Source organism: Microcaecilia unicolor, chromosome 3 (genome assembly GCF_901765095.1).
Source record: "Microcaecilia unicolor chromosome 3, aMicUni1.1, whole genome shotgun sequence".
Classification (NCBI taxonomy): domain Eukaryota; kingdom Metazoa; phylum Chordata; class Amphibia; order Gymnophiona; family Siphonopidae; genus Microcaecilia; species Microcaecilia unicolor.
In genome coordinates, this window is record NC_044033.1 from 39699063 (window position 1) to 39721194 (window position 22132).

General features: G+C 41.8%; 1 protein-coding gene across 1 annotated transcript in view; it reads right to left on the minus strand.

Moving 5' to 3' along the window:
- Window positions 1-22132, minus strand: part of NRXN1 (neurexin 1) — a 2115739-nt gene that overhangs the window by 1699491 nt on the left and 394116 nt on the right. The window lies entirely within an intron of this gene.

Here is a 22132-nt window from a genome sequence, read left to right on the forward strand (position 1 = left end):
CACTGTACCCACATATAGGTGACACCTGCAGACATAAGAGCCATTGTAGAGGTGTACAGTTGGATACAGTAGGTTTTTGGTGAACATAAGAGTAGCCATACTGGGTCATACCAATGGTCCATGTAGCCCAGTATCCTGTTTCCAATAGTGGCCAAGCCAGTTCACAAGTACCTGGAAGAATCCCAAATCATAGCAACATTCCAAGCTACAGATCCCAGGGCAAGCAGTTGCTTCCCCATGTCTGTCTCAATAGTGGACTTTTCCTCCTGGAACCTGTCCAAACCCTTTTAAAACCCAGATACGCTAACCGCTGTTACCACATCCTCCGGTAGAGTTTGGGGTTTTGGAGGGCTATGTTTGGGGTGTTCCAGGGGCTGAGTTGGCACTTGGCCGGTTAAATGCCAATAGTCATCACTTAACTGGCCAAGGCTACCACATAAATAGGAACGCATAAAAGTCAGTCCTATCTTCATACGTAACCCACAGCCAGTTAAGCGCTGAATATTACATGTAACTGGCTATGTGTTAAGCAGCTCTGTGAATCCAGAAACTCAATGCTGAAACTTGGACATGGCTCAGCATCGAATTTCTGGGTTTAACGCTGATCACCACCGGCTGAATATGCTTGTTTTTTTTTTAATGTTATACTGATTGTAATATTAAAACAATATGTACAAAAACTACAGTCCAACATTAAGATTAGCATACAACAAAGCAAGAATTCCCTTCCCCCTCCCATTGTGTTTCTTAGTGAATCCCAGTGAGGCATATGTACATCCACATGGTTTGAAAAAAGGCTTTTTTTTTTTTGTTACATTTGTACCCCACACGTGGCAGGCTCAATGTGGCTTACATGGGGCAATGGAGGGTTAAGTGACTTGCCCAGAGTCACAAGGAGCTGCCTGTGCCTGAAGTGGGAATTGAACTCAGTTCCTCAGGACCAAAGTCCACCACCCTAACCACTAGGCCACTCCTCCACTATTTGAGATTTTACATGGAATGTTGCTATTCCAACATTCCATGTAGAAGTCGGCCCTTGCAGATCACCAATGTGGCCGCGCAGGCTTCTGCTTCTGTGAGTCTGACGTCCTGCACGTACGTGCAGGACGTCAGACTCACAGAAACAGAAGCCTGTGCAGCCTTCTACATGGAATGTTGCTAGTGGAATAGCAACATTCCATGTAGAATTTCCAATAGTAGCAACATTCCATGTAGAATGTCCAATAGTAGCAACATTCCATGTAGAATGTCCAATAGTAGCAACATTCCATCTAGAATCTCCACTAGTATCTATTTTTTTTTGTTACATTTGTATCCTGCACTTTCCCACTCATGGCAGGCTCAATGCGGCTTACATGGGGCAATGGAGGGTTAAGTGACTTGCCCAGAGTCACAAGGAGCTGCCTGTGCCTGAAGTGGGAATTGAATTCAGTTCCTCAGGACTAAAGTCCACCACCCTAACCACTAGGCCACTCCTCCACTATTTGAGATTCTACATGGAATGTTGCTATTCCAACATTCCATGTAGAAGTCGGCCCTTGCAGATCACCAATGTGGCCGCGCAGGCTTCTGCTTCTGTGAGTCTGACGTCCTGCACGTACGTGCAGGACGTCAGACTCACAGAAACAGAAGCCTGCGCAGCCTTCTACATGGAATGTTGCTAGTGGAATAGCAACATTCCATGTAGAATTTCCAATAGTAGCAACATTCCATGTAGAATGTCCAATAGTAGCAACATTCCATCTAGAATCTCCAATAGTATCTATTTTTTTTTGTTACATTTGTATCCTGCACTTTCCCACTCATGGCAGGCTCAATGCGGCTTACATGGGGCAATGGAGGGTTAAGTGACTTGCCCAGAGTCACTTAACCCACTCTGCCCAGAAGCCAAAGCTTCTGTGGGACCCAGCAAGTCCCAAATCTAACTCACATTAACCCGTCAGCTTCAAATTTCTGATACAAATGCAAATTTTAACTGAGCCTACATTTTACTTTTATAGCAAAGAACGGCATTAGTTGACTGGATAAAAAAACAAAGATCATCCTTTTTGTGGGTAATGATGTATTCAAGATATTATTGGATTCTTCATTGCACCATTATTAGCTTATTCAGCCATTAATTATTACAAAGACACTTATACACTAAAGAATGAACTGTTCCTTGTTTTGGTTTGGTTTTTTGCTGTCTCATTTTGTGACGCCAGTCTCAGTCGTGCCAAGTGTGTTTGAAAGCAGAAGAACATCATCAGATGAGATTTCGAACGACCAGAGTCCCCAATTTCATTAGTGGTTCAGCGCTAAAGATAGAATTTACTTTCTGAAACTCTAATATCTAATTCACCTTAAGAATGGAACAGATACAGTGGCAGAGAAAATAAGCGACATATTGATGTGTTTCTTTGTTCTAACAACCAACAAGATTATTAAAAACTAATTATATTACTGCTACCGTTGTAATTTTATATTGCTCTTGGCCTATTTTCTGTACATAAGCACACATCAATAAGCACACAGTGGCTTAATACTAAAAAAAAACATTCACGCAGTAGCAGATTTTATCAATTCTTTAAGTACAACCACCTAAATATTTAGCAAAGAAGAGAGAAGATAACCTGACCTCATTAAAAGACACTAACAGATAAAACATTGCCTACCGTTCATCACAAAAAATATACATTAAAGTAAGTACATAAGAACATAAGCATACTGGGACAGAACGAAGGTCCATCAAGCCAAGCGTCCTGTTTCCAACAGTGGCCGATCCAAGTTACAAGTACCTGGCAAGATCCCAAAACAATATAATACATTTTATGCTGCTTGTCCTAGAAATAAACAGTGGGTTTTCCCCAAGTCCATTTTAATAATGACTTACAGATTTTTCTTTTAGGAAGCTATCCAAACCTTTTTTAAACCTCGCTATACTAACTTCCTTTACTACATTCTCTGGCAATGAATTCCAGAGTTTAATTACATGCTGAGTGAAGAAATATTTTCTCTGATTTGTTTTAAATGTACTACTTTGTAGCTTCATTGAATGCCCCCTAGTCCTAGTATTTTTGGAAAGAGTAAACAAGTGATCCAAGTCCATCCATTCCACTCCACTCATTATTTTATAGACCTCTATCATATCTCTCCTCAGTCATCTTTTCTCCAAGCTGAAGAGCCCTACCCACTTTAGCCTTTCCTCATAGGGACGTTGTCCTATCTCTTTTATCATTTCCGTTGCCCTTCTCTTGGTGAGGCAAAATTTCATTTCACTAAATCCATGTTGGCTTTGCCTCATTAATCCATGCTTTTGAATATGCTCTGTAACTTTGTTCTTTATAATATTCTTTACCATTTTGCCCGGCACCAACATCAGGCTCAACGGTCTATAATTTCCCGGATTACCTCTGGAACCTTTTTTAAAAATCGGCTTTATATTGGCCACCCTCCAAGTACTTATTGAATTGCCTGATTATAATGGCCATTTGGATATCACTGGAAAGAAACACAAGGCAGGGGGCCAGTATGTCTTAATGGCATGGCTTGTGTCCCTTGCCTCCCCCTCCCTCCACTTGGCGTAGCAAGGGCGGGGCGGTGGGGGCGGTCTGCCCTGGGTATCAACGGGTGGGGGAGGTGCTCTGCTAGCGAGTCCCTACCAGCTCCATCCACCCGGCAGCTGTGTGGTGTGGTGCCTCGCGTCTGCGCTGCTGTAAGAGAAGAAAATCGCCTCGTCGGTCCCTCCCTCACTCTGTCCCGCCCTCGAGGAAATAGGATGTTACATCAGAGGGCGGGACACAGTGAGGGAAGGGCTGATGAGGCGATTTTCTTCTTTTACAGCAGCGCAGAGTTGCCGGGTGGACGGAGCTGGTAGACAGGTAGGGACTGGGTCGGGGGGGGGGGGTGCCGTGTTGCCGTGTCACGCCGGGGTGGAGGGGGTGCACGCAGCAGCGATCCACCCCGGGTGGCAGTGAACCACAGAACGCCACTGCTCCACTATATGGATCCCGATCCTTAGTTGAACTTTTTTGTGGTCTCAGAGGGTTGGCCTATGGAGAATATACTAGTCCTTATGAACTGAAAGTGAATGCCATGGTTCGTTTCACCAGCTAGATTAATAATGTATTCCCTATTGAATGTTATCTTCAGATGACACTACAGACTACATACCCTAGACCACTGGTGGACAACCATGGTCCTTGAGGTAGTCGGGTTTTCAAGATTTTCACCATGAATATGCATGAGATCTATTTGCATATGTAACACCCCTTTGCCTGAGAATGGCAGACTCTGTCGGACCCTCTCTCACTTGGTGTGTGGTGCCTCCACCTGGGGAAAGAAGTGTTAGTGGGTGGGATGGTCCTCTTATCTCCCAGGAAACTCAAAGTCAAAGTCCAAATCTTTGTGAGAAAAAAGGTTGGCAGTTAAAATAGGCTTTCTATGGGCAGATAGCAGTACAAATTTTACTCTAAATGACCACTCCCCAGTCAGCACCTTGAACAGTTTATTATTCAACTTTAAATCACAGGAATATCCAACTGCATGAACTCTTCATTAAGTAGTACAATCCTTAAGTAAATCTTCCTCTGCTACTCCCCCAGTTGAACTCCTGTATTCTCCTCCTAATGAGGTATATGTTACAAGGCACTCTTAAACAGGGTTATTTACACTTTATTCAGCTCCAGTCAGTGCCTATCCCCAAAGACAGTGTTCCAATGGCTATGCTCCTCTCTATGGTTCAGGTTCAGACCCTTCAGGTCTAACCTCCACCCAAGGTGACCTTTTGTGTTGGCGCACCCTGGCTATGGGACAGGCACTCCCTGGTTCCTGTCCTGCACTCCTGGGCTGGGTCTCTCCACTGCCCACTGGCAGGGGCTTGCAGGCAACCAAAGACCCCTCAACAGCAAACAGAAAACTCAAAACTCACAACCAAAAAGTGGGTAGGGTTGATTAGAGGAGGAATATGCATTAAGTACCTATGAAGCACTTTTCACTTTGACCTCTATTACTTTGTGTTTATCTAACTGCTAAAGGAATAGCACGTCACTTCCTCTTTCCTGCAGTCTTCATATTATCATAATAGTAAGTCAATAATATTTTATAAGCGGCTTTCTCTGGATCCAAAACCAAAGTAAATTGAAGGAGATTAATTTAAGACTGCTTCTCAAAATGAAAATATAAATGTTTCTAGTAATTGTCATAAGTGACATACTGGCAAGTGAAGTTTGCTTTGAGCATGTTCAAAATGTTAAGTTCTCTGGGGAAATATATTTTTAACATTTAAGAAAATTAATTGAATTGTTTCTATCTATAGATTAAAGATTCTGGACTAAAGCAGATGGAAAACTGACAACTGAACACAACACTTAAAAGGATCATTTAAGAATAATGTATCTGTGAAATAGTCCACATCTGAATTCTAGAAGAAAATCATATGGGCTATAGAGTCAACTACACTTCAAATAAGACCACTGTCTACTAACGTACTGTATCAGACATTACAGTACATAATATACGTAAGGTCTACAGGCTACACTAGCTAGAGACAACATTAATGAGACACTGTGCTGCCAGCCCCTCACCTCTTTTGGCATTTGTCCTTTGAACCAGAAACCTTGGTAGGAAAACCCTCATTGGGGAGGTTGCTACCTTGGTGGGTCCTGAAGAACTGATGAACTCATCTTTTCTTCAATGCGGTAATGTTCTTTTTCTTTACAGTGTTCGTGAGATATTGTTCTCTTTTCATCAACCTGCTTGCAGTTTCATGGTACATTTTATCTCTTTTCACGATGCCTGTGGTGATAGTTGCATATACTGGAGCCTTAGGAGGGAGAAGCCTAGTAGGGAAAGTCATGAGTCCCTCTAACACTTGAGAGTGCCCTGATTTGTGGAATCTCAGTGTGGGTGGAGCTGATAATTATTATATAACGTGTCTATAACGCGCATAGTAAACAGGGCCCTAGGGATATATATTATGGGAAAACAGAGTTATTTATTTATTTTAAAAACTTATATACCACCTATAAATGTGGTTTCCATTTAAAAAAAAAAACCTCATTGCTAAGAAATCATTTCGTTTTGCCTTGCATGGGGAAAAATGGCTTCCACTTGTATCTTATTTTAACGATGTAAAGTGATGATTGCTAAACTTGGTGTATCTTATGGCTTATGCATGCTTCATGCTCTGTTGCATATCATCCTTTTTATTCCTCCCTCCCACCCTTCTTTATCCTAATTTTGAAAATGTTTCCTGTTTCATGACTGTGAGCTCCTGTTTTACCTTGTATTGTAAAATGTTGCTTGTCTGAAGGTTGTGAGCTCTTGTTTTACCTTTGTATTGAAAATCAATTTAAAAAAAAAACCTCACAATCTATGAAACAATACTAAAAAAATTAAAACAAGACATAATGACATTAACAGCTTTCAACTTTTTTTTTTGTTACATTTGTAAACTGTGCTTTCCCACTCATGGCAGGCTCAATGTGGCTTACATGGGGCAATGAAGGGTTAAGTGACTTGCCCAGAGTCACAAGGAGCTGCCTGTGCCTGAAGTGGGAATCAAACTCATTTCCCCAGGACCAAAGTCCACCACCCTAACCACTATTCCACTAGCAACATTCCATGTAGAAGTCGGCCCTTACAGATCACCAATGTGGCCACACAGGCTTCTGCTTCTGTGAGTCTTGATGTCCTGTACGTACATGCAGGACATCAGACTCACAGAAACAGAAGCCTGCACAGCCTTCTACATGGAATGTTGCTAGTGGAATAGCAACAATCCATGTAGAATCTCCAATAGTATCTATTTTATTTTTGTTACATTTGTACCCTGCGCTTTCCCACTCATGGCAGGCTCAATGTGGCTTACATGGGGCAATGGAGGGTTAAGTGACTTGCCCAGAGTCACAAGGAGCTGCCTGTGCCTGAAGTGGGAATCAAACCCAGTTCCTCAAAATCAAAGTCCACCACCCTAACCACTAGGCCACTCCTCCACTCCAGTCCACTTTCTGGCGCTGCGTTGGCTCTTTTAAACCTTGCACCTGTGAGTGACATCACCCACAGGAAAGGCCAGCAATAGACCCAGCTGGGTAAAGAAAATAATCAGCATAAGAGTTTTGGCTTCTCTAGTGCTCTCCAGGTAAAGCTCAATGTGACACAGGGAACAGAGCACTGATGTTTAACAGTTATAGATATATAATTATATCTATAATTTGGAATACAAAGCAGATTGGTCAGTTCTTTAGGACCTTGACCATAAAGACATTTAAAAATCAGACATGGAAGCCAGTGAAGACATTACAAAAGAGGAGAGGCTCTATCAAATGTACCTTTTATTAAAGATCAGTCAGGCTTTGGTATTTTGCAATAACTGTAACCGCTTACATAATTTAGATGAAAAAACATTAGTAAAGTGAATTGCAATAATCCAGCTGAGGTAGCGGAATAGATTGCGTTGTACTCCTAAAGCTCTGATCCATTAAAAAACAATGAATTGCTTGAAGCTGTGTAAGTTAAAAAAAAACCTGTCCTCGATAAATCATTTATTTGATATTTAAATGTCAATTTAGAATCTAAAATAATACCCAAAACTTTGGACCTATTTTCAATTTTCAAAGTTTCTCCTGAAATAAGAGTAAATTCATCCTTTGGAATGTGGTCGTAATTTCTGAACCAAAGCAATCTCGCCTTCTGTTTATTCAATTGTAGAAAGTTTCTTCTTCTTTTCTGCTATTTACCATAAGAGGTCGGTTTACTGCTTGATATATCTTAGACCTCAGAAAAGGAATGACTAAGAGAATTTTAAGTGATGGATTAGTGTACAAAGGAGTGGCTAGAAATATATGGAGTGGGTATAAGTGTGGGAAGCCATCCAGGTTTTTTCCTCTGTTAGATGTAGTGGAAGAGGAAGATTTTCCTTATCTATAGACATTGCATCTAATATACATTTTTTTTCTTCATTGACTAACATGCATATTGAGCTACATTCTTTCTATGGTACCTGAAAATTCTGTGCGGAAAATAGCATACGCCTTATTTTATAAAATAGGCTTAAATTTCCACATGGTAGAATACACCCAGCATCTTTCAACGTGACCAAATTTAGTCATGGCAATTTATGTCCAGATCTCTCAAAAGAGACACAGAAAAGACGTAAAGCCTTTTTGGCGTTGCACCAGAGAACTGTGTCCCTAGGAGCTACTTTTATATTAAAATTTCCATGTCGTATATCGTTTCAATCAAAGAATTATCAATTTTTCGAATCTAAGCAACTGGAAGAGTTTTTTATTTCGAAAGAAGGAATGACTGTAAATGTAAACACGCACTGTTTAAGATAATTGGGAAAAGAGAAGGGGTCACGAGCTTATCCCTGAATTTTCATTTTTTCTGATATATAAATTTTGTTTTCCTTTCTTGGATCAATAATTTCAGATTTATATATGGTCGATGGTGTAATTTATATTTCAACATATATTTTTATTTATGATAATACGAGCTCTTTTTGTGTGCTTACTATAAATTGCTATATTATCTCTATGTGTGTATAATATATATAATTAATAAAGATTAAATATAAATCATGTTTTACTTGGTGTAAATCCTGATGCCTAAATTAGGCGTAGATTGGGCATAGATTTTAGAAATACTCAAGCCCTGCCCATGGCCATGCCCCCCTTTCAACTATGCGACTTTACATTACAGAATACACTTAGGGCCCTATTTATTAAGATGCGTTAGTGTTTTTAGCACGCCTACACAGAGTACGCGCTAACCATGTAGTCGCCTATAGGAATATTTGTAGGCACGTACATGGTTAACACACATACATGGTTAACACGCATTAAAAACATTAATGGGCCTATAATGCTGCTTAGTAAACAGGGCCCTTAGTGAGTACTGCAAGCAAATCTTAATTAATGCCAATTAGTGCTGATAATTGCTTGTTAGCATTCAATTAACAGCGCTGATTACCTAGTTTACCAATTAGGTTACACATATTGTTGCTGAGTACGCTTCAATTTCCATGCAGAAATTAAGGCGCCATATATAGAAACCCAGGGATAATGTTATTACTGAGCAATTTTAACCAATTACCTTTATAAATGGGCTGAGATAGGAACTGATTTGAAATTGTGCTAGATTTTAAAAAAAACTATTTTGCAGTTATTTGTAATCTCCATAGCAAGCTCTGCTGTAAATGCTGTGACATAGGTGATGCAGAAAGCCAGCATATAAGCCGTATAATGGGTCAGGTGTGTATATTTTCATTTAACAAATATTACATAAAGTGGCAGCTCAATAAGAGGAATGAGATGGTGCCCCCCCCCCCCCAACCATGCCACCCAAAAGATAAGTCCCCTAAACCTCTGGTCAAGGAAGAGGGTTAGAAGGTCCTTTCACTCAGAACATACTGGTCGGCCAATTGTATCAAGAAAAAAAGAAAGTAGTTTATATTCCCAGGGTAAAAACAAGAAAAGAAACATTTGCCGATGCAGGTTATACTGAACAAAAATGGTTTAAGTTAAATTATGTAGCCTGGAACTCAAATTCAAAAAATAATGCCCCCTACCCCTGTACTGTCAAGGTGTTAAACGCAAACATATATTCTGGATCCACAGAAGCCTTCCTCATGCACCAATGGGTACAGAGCAGAACTAGGACATTTCTCCAAAGAGTTCACCATACAAAAAAAGCCTGATTCTGGTTTAATCTCGTAACAGCAACATAACCTCTTTCCAGTAGCAAGTATATTATAAATTATATAATAATAAATATATTATATATTATATTATATTATAAAGCTCTACAAAAGTCACTCAGGACCTATATAACAGATCCACCAGCACCAAAAAGGACCTTCCAAGGAAAAGGAAGCATCATAAATATTGCAGTGAGCTGCAGAACATTATTACATCCACACTAGCAGCATATCTCACATTCATAGGCCACAGCTGACAATCTCTTTGAATAAAATCAGATAACATTTTTTTTTTTTTTTTACTTTTCTTGACAAAATATTGGCCACAGCATTTACTCTCAACTATGGTAACAACTACCAACTTCCAGTGAACATTCCCCACAATTACATAATCTTGATGCAACTTTACATCCAACATAGCTGGTCAGTCTTGAACTAGCTTTATTTATTAACAAATGTAACAGACTGACAAATTCAGCACTAAGGAGTATTACTGAGTCCTCAGTACTGTCACTAGTGAATCTAGAGATCCTGACCTTCCAGAAAGGAACAGAACGCTCAAGAAACTAGTAGAACATTGGGAGTACTGATTATAATTAGTGGGAAGGTTCTTGGGGCAGCAAAGAACCCCCCCCCCCCCCCCCCCCCCACACACACACACACACACACACTATAAAAATGCATTTTCGGCCTAGAGATAGCATCTTAGGTCCTATCTCCTACCTCTGATCTATGCCATCTAGGGAGATGTCTTCCAGCCTGCTTAAATAAATGTAAGATCCAGAAGAAACTCTTAGCCTTGCTGAGCCACCCAAGATCAGCACTAAAGGGCATATTTGGTAGTGACAAGTTGGAGTTTAAAAGGTTTGGGGAGCCCTCTCGATTTTCCTTCAGCTGCAAGTGGGAGAGTGACGTGTGTAAGAGTCAGCAAACCTGCCTGGATCCTCAGAGGGTTTGGGGAGCCCTCTGAATCCCTTCTACGCTTGGGGAAGCAGGAGGAAGATTAGGAGCTCTGATCATTTTGTACCTTCCCAGACATCCTGACTGCTTTCTGGCAGATCAGGGAAAGGGAATATCTTAAAGCTGAAGGACTTTTACAATGATCACCCAGCAGCAGTAGTTCCCAAACCTGGTCCTGGAGGAACTGCAGCCAGTCAGGTTCTCAGGATATCCACAATGAACATTCATGAGAGAGATTTGCATGCATTGCCTCCACTGCATGCAAATCTATTCATGAATATTCATTGTGGATATCTTGAAAAACATCCTGGTGCTGGGGTGCCTCGGGAACCACTGCTGTACACCCTTCATTTAGCTTGCTTAACATCTCCAGAACTGGTGCCTTCTATGTCATTACCTGGCTGCCTGCTGAGGGAGTAAGGAAAACAGCACTAATAACTATCTTGCCTGTATAATTAACAACTGCACTGCATAGATGCAATGTGTAAGAGCTGCATGAATACAAATATAACTACTTAACAACATCTGAGATGAAGGTATGTTTGTATAAAATTAAAACCCCAGCTGAAATAAAAAGTGAACATTTCCATCTAACTTCTCCACTGAGGTCTTCATAAACATCTTAAAAAATATTTCAGAAAATATATTTTGCTTGTAAGAGATTGTGCATAAGCTCACCAACTGTAATAGACGTGGGTCACTTATCTCGGGCTTATGATAGTTTTATTTTATGGGTCTTACTATTAGTTTACTAATGAGCAGAGAACGAGCATAGAACCATTAACATGTTTGTTTGGAATACCAGACACCAACTGGTTAATGCAGAAGCACTTAGTGCTTCCCAAATACTAGGTAGTAAATGCTCCTTGCGTTAACTTTTTCCAGGAACCGCATGCTAATGCCAACATTAGCACACACCCTGCTCATCAAAAAATAAAAAATGCCCTAAAAAAATGTTTTACTATTTCTGGGCTAAGTGTGTGGGAAAGTCTTGTGCAGAAGTCTTGCAAGGTCACTGCTTGAACTTTCGGCAGCCATTTTGAAGAGGCACTGGAATGGGAGACAGCAAAACGACAGTCTGCAGCTGTGCCGGGCAGGAAAGAGGGGTCTCTTTCATGCCCCGAAGAGGTCACTAGACCACAGGGCAATACAGAAAAGGAGGGGAGGAGAGGATAGGACACACTTAGAGAGGAGTGACAGGGGGCAGGTCAGGGAGTGGCAGGAGTGGGCTGGGTGTGTGACAGGAGCGGGGTGGGATGTGTCAGGGGTGGGGTGTGTCAATGGCGGAGCATGTGTCCTCTTTTGGGGGGAGCAAATATGGTAACCCTACGTATAGTTGAGTGAGAAGAAAGTTCTGTGCTTTACCTCTCCCCCTCACTTCTCTCTTGCTTCCTGCCCCTCTCCCTCCAAGCTGACCAGTATTTTTTACTGCTCACTCCTAGCTGCTGCTGAGAGCAGTGAAAGCAAGCTGGGCTGGTGTGGGGCCTTGAGTATCTGTGCATACTCAAGGCCCAACAACTGCCCAGCTTGCTTTAATTTCTGTGTCAGCAGAAGCCAAGAGGGAGTAGTAAGAAATGCTGATCCCCTGGGGGGGGGGGGGGGAGAACTGAAACAGAAGTGTTGGCCACACAGGAGAGGGGTAGGAGAGGGAGAGATGTGGCAGTCACTGCAGGCAGACGGGCAGGGAGAGAGGGCAAAAATGCTGCACACCAAGGGGGAAGGGGAAAAAAAACACTCACATTATTAAACATTGTTCATCAGTTCTAGAGAATGACACTGGGAAAAAGTCTGTCTCCGTACCTGTGGGTTCTGTCTCTGTCCCCACCCCGTCCCTGCAGGTTCTGTCCCCATCCCCACCCCATCCCCGTGGGCTCTGTTCTCATCTGCAGAAGCTCTGAACACTTATGATTTTATATTTAAATCATTTTATTAAAGCATAAAAAGGAACAATATGCTGTGCAACTGTTGTGTATAAATTACAGATAGAAAACAATAATAACAACGAGCAGCTATAATAACCCTCCTTCCCCACCATCACCCTCTACCCTTCCAACCCCAACAATAGCTGACTTCTACTACCCAAAGAAATCTTAATCCACCCTGTTAAAATGTCCAGGGGTACAAAATACAACCCATTCTGTGTGCCCTGGAGGGGCGAAATATGCCCTATGAAGCACTACTATGATTTTTTTTTTTTTTTTTAATCTGTGATTAAGTCATCAACAGTTTCAGGATTCAGTCTAGCTCTCCTGTTTTCCACAGTCCTTCCTGAAATAGAAGATGTCTTCTTAGAAGATGTGCTGGTAGTAGGATGTACAGGATCCCCCATGCACATTTTGCTAGCTGTGGCCAGCACGTTTGCTTGTTTTAAAAAAAATATATATATATTGTTGTCTGCATTAGAGAATGACACAGGGACGGGGACCCGCAGTAACCATGGAGACGGGGACAGAGCCCACGGGGACAGGGCGGGGACACATGCTGCGGGAACGGGGTGGGGATGGGGACAGAGCCCACGGGGATGGGGTGGGGATGGGTATAAAACCCATCAGAGTGGGGACAAACTTTGTCCCCATGTCACTTTCTACTTTGAAGCCTGTTAATGAATTGGACTATTATTTGTGTTTGATTGATGCAGACAATATTTTTTATTTTGTGGACATTTATACACAACAGTTGCACAGCATATTGTTCCTTTTTATACTTTAATAAAAAGATTTAAATATAAAATCATAAGTGTTCGAGGCTTCTGCAGATGAGAACAGAGCCCACAGGGACAGAACCTGCAGGGACGGAGACAGGGCCTGCGGGGACAGGATGGGGATGGAGACAGGGCCTACGGGGACGGGGTGGGGACGGAGACAGAACCCATGGGGACGGGTAGGGACGGGCACAGATTTTTTTCCCCATGTCATTCTCTAGTCTGCATCAATCAAACATAAATAACAGTCCAGTTCATTAACAGGCATCAAAGTAGAAAGTGACACGGGGACAAAGTTTGTGCCCATCCTCACAGGCTCTGTCCCCATCCCCGCCCCCATGTGTTTATGTGGTTATATTTGGGAATTTGGTACGCATGCGTCAGCATGGATGTTTGGCCCAAAGGCTGATGGTTTTATGTATCCTACGTCTGTGCCAGTAGTTTTTGGATTGGTGCCCTGTGTTTGTACGGATGTTCGGTGCGATTTTGAGGATTATAAATGTTGAACGTGCAAACACTGGTGTCTTTTTGGATTATGTCTATATTGCCTCAGGTCATAGGGACAGCGCTGCCTTGCGACATCGTAAGTTTTTATGAGTTTATGATAAATAGTATCTTTTCGATATTCAGCACTATGTAACCGGCCAGGAATGGCTCCTGGTTGGTTAAATAGCACTTAACTGGCAATCCGAGAATATTTCACGCGATACAGTCGGCTAGCCACAAATACTGAAATGCCGGTTGGCTATGTTTTGCCACTAAATCAGGCCGCATACATAGCAGGCCTATCTTTGGCCGCTATGATCTTAGCCAGTGCTGAATATTGGCTTAGCCAGCTAAGCTTATTGCGGCAAAAAAATAAACCGGATATTCAATGCCAGGCACCAGAAATGACCCGGCATTGAATATCTGGGCTCACTGCTGATCGAGAGAGGTAGCCGGGCTTCCTCCATAGTCTGAATATTGACCCCTATGGAAATTAGATTGCTTGATGGTATGTTCTTGCTCATATCTGCTTGCCTTGTATACAATTTTTTGTATGATGATCCCTGAAGAAGCCCATGGAGGGTGTAACCAGTTGGAGCAGAGAAGTAGCTCCTCATTGAAAATTAACTTTTTACTTTATAACTGGTGTTGGAATTGGAGGACTTTCCTTACTGGAGAAACTTTTAATTCTCTTTAGAGAACGATGAGATTAATAAAGAGTTATATATATTTTTTTTAAACTTTGGGGATTTTTTTTTTAAATAATACGAGAAAGAATACAAGCAAGAGTTCAACATTAAGCCTACACTTAATGGGGATCATATTCAGCATGAAGTGAGTGGCTAAGTTAATCAAATATCTTTATCTGCTAAATTTGGTTTGGATATTCAGTAGTATTTCAATGCTACTGAATATAATCAGATAAAGATATCCAGTTACTGTTAGGACAGCTCCTGCTGGCACCCAACCCTGTCTTGCTAAGTTTAGCTGGACAGTGCTGCTAATCAACACCATCTGGTTGAATTAACACTGGCACCCCCTGAATGCCTCATTCTGTCCCTTTGGCAGTGGGCAAATTTTGTCTTGAGAATGAGTTGGCCAAATAAAATTTAACACATCAGAGAAGAGAGAATTTCAAAAGCAAAGATTTGTCTAGGTAACTATGAAGATATATTTTGACTATTGACCCAGATGAGGCCATTTTGAATAACTCACACTGAGGCCCTTTTATAACAATGTGATATGTTTTTTGGCACTTACTGCACATAAACAGCAAAAAATAATTCAGTGTGAAGGCTGTGCTGTAACTATTAGGGGCATGCTCAGCATCTCTTCTGCAGTTACCACACTAAAATGTTCTCTTTCATTTGTTAAGGCCGTTTCCAATTATAAAAGATGCACTTACCACCTCCTCTTGAGGAGGCAGTAAGTCAGTGGACCCAACATAAGGGGCCCTTTTATAAAAGGTGTGCTGAAAAATGGCCTGCGGTAGAGTAGACGTGTGTTTTGGGTTTGTGCAGAATCATTTTTCAGCACACCTATCAAAAATGCCTTTTAAACAATTTTTGTGAAAATGGACTTGCGGCAAAATGAAAATTGATGCGCACATCCATTTTGGGTCTGAGACCTTACTGCCAGCCATTGACCTAGTGGTAAATTCTCATGTGGTAACCGGGTGGTAATGACCTACGCAGGTCAAATGCCACTTGGCGCGTGCCCGATATGCGCGTCTGAAAATAAAAATGATTTTTTGGACTCGCATATCAGATGCGCACCAAAAATGGAATTACCACAAGAGCCGTGTGGAAGCAGGGAAGTAACTCCGTTTTGGCGCATGTTGGGCGTGCATAGATGCTTACGTGGCTTAGTAAAAAGGCCCCAACTGCACAAGTGGCAGCATGTGTTAAGTACCACACACTAACCACAGTGTGCCGTCCAAGCCTATTCTCTGACCAGTTCCCAACCCCTTAACACAGCAGATAGTTAACATGTGAATTAGTGTGTGCTAACAACAACATAAATTGATGGAAAGGAACAGTCAAAAATCAACTGACGTTTCAACTGACCGTATTTCAATTTATAAGTACAAGAGGTGACGCCTCACGAAGCCCCCGGCTACACAATTTGAAAGCTCACAGGGGCTGGGCTGCTTCATCATCGGCAACCACCTCTACAAATTCTTATCTTATTATTTTTCTCTACTTAGAAAATTTATTATACATAGCACTTAGCTTTAATTCCAACTGGATTCCCAGGACGCTGTATATGACCATGACCAACGGTGGCCAGCGTTTCGTTGCCTGCCTCAGGGTCACATGGTCTGCGTCAATTCTGAAGCTGAGGTTTCTCAGAATTGACGCAGACCATGTGACCCTGAGGCAGGCAACGAAACGCTGGCCACCGTTGGTCATGGTCATATACAGCGTCCTGGGAATCCAGTTGGAATTAAAGCTAAGTGCTATGTATAATAAATTTTCTAAGTAGAGAAAAATAATAAGATAAGAATTTGTAGAGGTGGTTGCCGATGATGAAGCAGCCCAGCCCCTGTGAGCTTTCAAATTGTGTAGCCGGGGGCTTCGTGAGGCGTCACCTCTTGTACTTATAAATTGAAATACGGTCAGTTGAAACGTCAGTTGATTTTTGACTGTTCCTTTCCATCAATTTATGTTGTTGTTTGAACAGAAGTATTTGGAGGGATTTACCTTCACATTTTTGCTTTAATTAGTGTGTGCTATCATGCCACTGTGGCATGTTGTACACTAAAACTACTACTACTACTACTACTTATCATTTCTATAGCGCTACTAGACGTACGCAGCGCTGCACACTTGAACAGGAAGAGGCAGTCCCTGCTTGGCAGAGCTTACAATCTAATTAGGACAGACAAACAGGACAAACAAGAGATAAGGGAATATTAAAGTGAGGATGATAAAATAAGGGTTCTGAACAAGTGAATAACGGTTGAAACCAAAAGCGGTCTTCAAAGCCCCCCCCCCCACACACACACACAACAGACTGGGGATCCTGAAGACAAAGGGTTTTTTAAATGACTCACTTCAGTGCCCTATGCAAATAGTTCATATACTTTGACAAGGTGCTGCCAATTAAGGGCCCTTTTACCAGAGGTGTAGGCAGACTCGGTATTTTGGCTGGGCCCAAAGGTAAATTGGATGGGCCCCCTCCCCCCCCCCCCCCCCCCCCCCCACCACCACAAACCACACCACACACACCACAAATATCTTCCTGGAAATAGTTTTTAAGAACATAAGAGGGTTTTTTTTTCACCTACCTCACATCTTCTCCATCTTCTCCCGTGCTATTTCGTGCATTAAGGGGATAATTCTATAGCTGCCATATATGCACATACATTATAAGATACTGGTGCTCACATATGCAGAAGAAATGCAATGCGGAATAAATGGCTAATACATTATTGAATAACTGTCAGCAAATCCCCTAAAGTGCATAAGTACAAGGTGGCCATTTGCACGGGCAGAGTCTGGGCAGGGCACACATTTATGCATGTAACATACATGGCCCTTTTACCAAACAGCGGTAAAAAGTGGCCTTCACATGCCCTTATGCAGGTCATTCTCACATCCTATGCCCATTTTTACTGCTGGGGTATAACAGCTAATTTTTCTATTTTCCTTATTAATGAACACCCACTAATTTTCCCCATTAGCATGTGAGCCCCAACCACTACCCATTATGTAGGCAGTAATAGCTCCTGAGCTAAACCTGCGCTAATCAGATAGTGTGCCGCAATGACCACATGCTAACCCTCAGGCCCACCCCCAGCACTAAAAAAAAAAAAATCAACTTCTTTATCTTGTTGGGCAGACTGGATGGACTATGCAGATCTTTATCTGCCAAACCTACTAAATTTCTTTTGAAGCTTTGGACCACAGATAACAAGCTCAGTAACCACCAACAAACTCAAGTGGCACTGAAAATCCTTATAGGTCCAATTTTATCAAAACTTTAATTATTCTTTTCAAATTTTCAACTTTTTATTCATTTTTCTTTTTATAAAAATCATCATTCAATCTTTCTTTTTATTTCTATAAATAAGGAGCACTTATTTTATTTATTTTTTATTTTATTTTTGTTACATTTGTACCCCGCGCTTTCCCACTCATGGCAGGCTCAATGCGGCTTACATATTGTATACAGGTACTTATTTGTACCTGGGGCAATGGAGGGTTAAGTGACTTGCCCAGAGTCACAAGGAGCTGCCTGTGCCTGAAGTGGGAATCGAACTCAGCTTGATCACAGAGGAAACTCCCTGCCTGCTGTGATTAAACCAAGTGCTCCTTGTTGGTGGTTACTGAGGGGTCCTTTTACTAAGCCATGGTAAAAAGTGGTCTGTGGTAGTCTAGGTGTGTGTATTGGGTGCACACTAGGCCAGTTTTTACCGCATCTTCAAAAAAAGGGTCTTTTTTTTAACGGGACAGGAAAAGGGCATGCGGTAAAACTGATACCGTCGTGGTCCAAAACTGGCCTGAGCCCTTAACACCACCCATTGCTCTAGCAGTAAGGGCTCACTTGCTACACATGTGGTGACCAATTACCACCAGAAACAATGTGCGTGGGAGGAAATAAATCAATCAATCAGGCATTATGGGCACACGCCAAATCTAAAAATTACCACCAGGGGAGGTGCAGTAGCCTGGCGGTAGTCTCATTTAGGCACACGCTGCATGTGTGTAGCGCCTCATGCGCCTTTATAAAAGGACCCCTGAGCTTGTTATCCAATAGTCCAAAGCTTCAAAAGAAATATAGTAGGTTTCGAATATACTGGTTAGTGTTTTGCAGTGCTATCCCATTATAGATAAGATTTATCTAGTACCATGATTAGGTCTTTATGTGCCGTCATCTGCTATGTTATAACTAGTAAAAAAGGCCCATTTCTGACACAAATGAAACGGGCGCTAGCAAGGTTTTTCTCGGAGTGTGTATGTTTGAGAGAGTGTATGTGAGAGTGACTGTGTGAGAGAGAGAGAGAGAGAGAGAGCGAATGTGTAAGTGTGTGTGTGAGAGAGAGAGTGAGTCTGGGTGCGAGTGTGTCTGTGAGAAAGAGAGTGTGTGTGTGTGAGAATGAGAGTGTGTGCAAGTGCGTATGTGAGACACAGTGTGAGAGAGAGAGTGTGTTTCACACAGATACAGTGTGTGCGAGAGAGAGAATGTATGTGAGACACAGACTTTCTGTGAGACTGAGTGTATGAGACCAAGAGAGTGTGTGAGTGACTGTGTGACACATAGAGAGTGAATGTGATACAGTGTGAGATATAGAGTGTATGAGAGACAGTGTGTGAGAGTGAGAGAGAGAAAGACATTGACTGTGAGAGAGAGTGTGAGAGAGAGAGAGAGAGAGAGAGAGAGAGAGAGAGAGAGAGTGTGTCTGTGTGTGAGACAGAGATACGCCCCCCCCCCCTCTCTGCTGTCAGCCCCCCCCCCCTTCTCTCTGGTGTCTGAGCATTACTGTGCAGGACGCTGAGCTCTGGCTGTGCTTCAAGGAACTGACCAATCCTATTTAATAGATTGCACCGCCAACATTCTGAAGCCGAGAAACCTCGTGTGGTTGGTCACTTCTGCTTGTGACGAACCCGGAAGTACGTGATGTCAATTCAGGAGATGGATACAGAGAGCAGGAATGCCTCAGCCGTGCAGTCAGCTTCAGAATGTTGGAGGTGCATTTTATTATATAGGATGTACTAGTCACGTGTCTTCTAGGCGCTATATATGGTCATAATGTTCTAAAATTACCCTCTGTGCAAAGAGGAGGCTGACAATTTCTTCAGCACAGCATTTTATTCATTATGAGAGAAAGGAAAGATATAGGGTCTGGTGAGGTTTGGTGGTCATTTTCTTTTTTTTATTTTTTATTTTTATCACATTTACAATATATTTCAAGTACAATTCTTGAGATAGCAAAGATGACTTTTAGTCATTATAATATAAAGAAAAATTGTTACTACATACATAGTTCTATCAAATCGTCTCATGATCTTATGCTCATCTTTAGTTCACAATATAGGGGCAAAACATTTGGTGGTCATTTTCAGTCAGGGTTGACTCAATTAATCTAGGCAAACTCTGAGAATATAATTGTGTCGATTCAGCTGATAATACCAGTACAGCTACTTTATACCCTGCAGTATCACAAGGCTGGGTTTCCTTCATCTCCTTATCTTGCTGGATGGTGTTCAGGCACCATCAATCTACTGATACAGATTTGGTTGTTTATGGGGCAGATGTAGCCTGCTGGCAATAACATGGCTACCCCATGATTTGCTGAGTCACTAACTTGTGTCTCCTTTATTCTCTCCTTGTTGTCTCCTTATTGTCTTGCTGGACAATATCAGGCATGCCTTTGTTATTTATTCGTTGGTTGATGATGCTGTGCCATAATTGCCTGCAATCTGCCACATGTTCATCTTCATTACTTTGAGAAAGGTACAGTGATGCTAAGGACAACGATGCATCTAATTACCTTAATCAGTAAATTAGGATGTTTAACATTAACATTACTTAATTCATACCATGAGTCCTACAAATAATGGAAGAACGCTGGCACTGTTCTTCCTATAAATACAGCATAATAAATATTTATAGGGAGGTTTAAAAATAACAGAACAATCTTAGCTGTAGAATATTTTGTATTCTATTTTGATTATTATTATTTTCAAGCCTTCTTTGTAACAGACAGAAAGCACTGACTGCTACACAGTATGTCCACTGAGTTTCACTTAACCTATTTTTAGTCTCAGTTTTATCTATAACCTGTCAAATCTCAACGTGTTACCATTATGAGAACAGTAAGTAATACAGATACAAAGGGACAGTAGGTTACATAGTTCCCTGAGCATATCAACACTAGCCTAGATTTGACCACAGTGAAATAAGCAAGTAGGAGGAAGAAGGACGTGGTAAAGGCGGTTAGCTTGGCAGAGTTTAAAAAGGGGTTAGACGGTTTCCTAAAGGACAAGTCCATAAACCACTACTAAATGGACTTGGGAAAAATCCACAATTCCAGAAATAACATGTATAGAATGTCTGTACGTTTGGGAAGCTTGCCAGGTGCCCTTGGCCTGGATTGGCTGCTGTCGTGGATAGGATGCTGGGCTCAATGGACCCTTGGTCTTTTCCCAGTGTGGCATTACTTATGTACTTATATATGACCTTAAAGATGTAGGGGGACAAGTGTTGAAGGCAAGTCGTTTGAATTTTTGAGCTAAATTTTGTAGGGGATGAGAGTTTGGAAATTCTCTATCAGATCCCACAGAAGGAGGCAAGGTGGGCTCAAAAGAAGCAGAGAAAGCCTGGTGGCTGGCACAACCCCTAAGTCACATGATTCTAAAAGAGGTATGCTCATTCTTGAAGGATGGCAATGAAGGAATATTGCTGGTGCAATGGTAGCCCATCATCCAAGACGAAATAGCGAGATGAGGCTAAGGGGCCTTCCAACTAAACTGCATTAAATTTGCAGCTACTGCAGCTTAACGTGGGATTTTAGCTTGCAGTTGCTGCAAATTTTAACGTGGCAACAATTGGGGGCATTCCTACTATTTTGCATTGCAGGTCATGGTCGTACATTGACATTGAGATTAACACATAACACCTGCTTGTGGCTAACATGGAAACACTTAGCACCTCTTATTTAGGAGATGGTAAGTGGTCCTGCATTAACTTAGCATTAGGCACTTGGCACACGGTAAGCGCAGTGTGTTAACTGTCAAACGCTTTCCATGCGCACTCCAGTGCCCAATTCATGCCCCTGGCAGAGAAATTAAGAAAAAATAAGCAATGCTCAGTTTTCATTCATTTCAGTGTTTATATACTGCTTAGAGCTAAGTGCTTTACAGTTTCATTTTACAGGTACTGCATTTTTTCCTAGTGCATAAGTACATAAGTACCGCCATACAGGGAAAAGACCAAGGGTCCATCAAGCCCAGCATCCTCTCTCCAACAGCAGCCAATCCAGGCTTCAAGAACCTGGCAACCCTCCTCCCCCCCAAAAAAAATTAATAATGTTCAATGGACTTTTCCCTCAAGAATCTGTCCAAACCCCCTTTAAATTCCGTAAGGCCAGCTGCTGTCACTACATTCTCCAGCAACGAGTTCCAGAGTCTAACTAGACACTGAGTAAAGAAAAACTTTCTCCTATTTGTTTTAAATCTACCATATTCTAGCTTCCTCTTGTGTCCCCTGGTTTTGTTGTTGTTTGAAAGTGTAAAAAAATGCTTCACATCTGTCCGCTCTACTCCACTCATTATCTTGTAGACTTCTATCATATCACCCCT